The sequence below is a fragment of the Cebus imitator genome, unplaced genomic scaffold, assembly GCF_001604975.1.
Source record: "Cebus imitator isolate Cc_AM_T3 unplaced genomic scaffold, Cebus_imitator-1.0 Scaffold296, whole genome shotgun sequence".
NCBI lineage: Eukaryota > Metazoa > Chordata > Mammalia > Primates > Cebidae > Cebus > Cebus imitator.
Genome location: NW_016107611.1, coordinates 2,794,555 through 2,796,805, shown reverse-complemented (window position 1 = coordinate 2,796,805; position 2,251 = coordinate 2,794,555).

Sequence of the window (2,251 nt, the reverse complement as noted above, 5' to 3'; positions counted from 1 at the left end):
ATATTGATTCTTCCTAACCATGAGCATGGAATGTTTTTCCATATGTTTGTGTCCTCTCTTGTTTCTTTGAACAGTGGTTTGTAGCTCTCCTTGAAGAGGTCCTTCACCTCCCTTGTTAGTTGTATTCCTAGGTATTTTAATCTCTTTGTAGCAATTGTGAATGGAAGATCACTCAAGATTTGGCTCTCTGTTAATCTGTTATTGGTGTAAGGAATGCTTGTGATTTCTGCACATTGGTTTTGTATCCTAAGACTTTGCTGAAGTTGCTTATCGGCTTAAGGAGATTTGGGGCTGACACAATTATAATTCTTAACATAGTATTTCATAACATACAACCCTCAAAATTCTTGTTATTTTTATCTGAATCTTTCCTATCACCCTCAAAACTCTCTTAAATCTGGTTAACACGATATGATGAAGTTAATTCTCCCTCTTGGTAATCTATAGTATTCAAGAGAAACCCTGATCTCAGTAATCTCATAGCTCAGGACACAGGTTCATAAAATCAGCAATAAGCCAAGTGCAGTGAAATGGCAATATAAAAGTATATGACACATCAAAGCTGCACTTGACCTAGTCTAGGAGAATTGCAGATTGTGTATCAGAAGTTGTTCTAGATGCAATGTGGAAAATAGATTGCCATGTTTCATGGCAAGATGGATATATTAATTTGTGAATTAATTTTTAAAATTTATATGAGAGATTTATTAGGTGGAAATGATTCATAAGGAATGATTGAAGTAGAATCTAAAAGTACTGGTAGCTGACTAAAAACCAGAATGGAAAAAGAAAAGGGTAATGAGAGAAATGCAGGTTTTCAGGCTTAACAGTTCAGAGGATTATGATGTCATTCACTGAAATGTGCAATGAATGTGGTATTAGGTTTTCCACGATTATGTGGGAAAGGAGGAGATAGGGCAAGGAATGAGGAGGACAGTTTTTACTTGAGTAGGCAATGCTCAATTTGAAGTACCTATTAAATATTCAACTACAAATACCTGTTTTGACCTGGACATATGGAACTAGAATTCAGAGAAAATCAAATGATTTGGATATTAAGATATAGATAGGCAGCAGCATCAGGAAAGTCAATGGCAGGTCCAGGTAAGACTGTATAGAGGGAGAATAATATAGAGTAGAATATGGAGTAGTATTAATGTTTATGATGTGTGCAAATAAAAGGAACTTATGAAAAATTCTAAATAGCCAGAAAGAAGGAAGAAAGCAGTGAACATGGTATCATAGAAAAGCAACAAAGCATATAAGGTTTTAAAAAGAAGTTCAACATTGAGAAATGAAAGAAAAGTATTCAGTAAGATCAGGACTATCTCCTTTGGATTTAACAGTAAGGCTGACATGGATTACTTGTGAAAGAATGGTATTTTTTTTTTTTTTCTGCAGCTGCCACATGTGACTTTATTTGTGAAGCCCCTGGGCACAGCCCAGACAGACACAGAGCACAAAACGGAAAGCATGGGGCGGTCATGGGTGCTCAGGGAGGTCACAGGGCATCTGCCCAGTCCAGTCCCCACCGCTCCCCTGCCCACGAGGTCCTCTAAGAGCAACGTCCAGATGCAGCTTGGGCATTGGGGGCCCTGCCCCTCCCTCCCCAGACTGAAGAACAGCTTTGGGTTGCCAATGTGTCCCTTCCAGCTCGGCCCCCCGGCCAGTCACAGACATCTCAGCAGCCAGGAGAGGGCCCACTAGGTCCGGGGCCAGCTCAGTCCCAGCAGCTTCTGCTCCTGGACAATGTGCTGTCCACACAGTGTGGGGCCCAGGGTTGCCCTCTGCCAACAACCACATGGTCCCACCCCCACAGTCCCACCCATGGCATTGTCCACTCTTCAGGCTAAGAGGTCAGCACAGTGGCACAGATGGTAAGGATGGCAGCTGCCGCAGGACCAGGGTTTGGTGACGAGAAACAGCCCCAGCCTGCTTCTTAAAGAAGTCACACTTAATTTGCCTTGGCTATCAATAATATGCACATATGTAAAGAAGATATCAATAAATGCATAGAAATTAGAAGACAGTGTAACAGATAGTAACAGAGGTAATATACTTAACTTTTTAAAATTTCATTTAAATATGACCTTGAAAACACACTAGCTAGGTGAATTTAACTTGGGCTAAGTTGAATTATACAAAAGAAAAGCTATTGATAGGCCGGGCGCGGTGGCTCAAGCCTGTAATCCCAGCACTTTGGGAGGCCGAGGCGGGTGGATCACGAGGTCAAGAGATCGAGACCATCCTG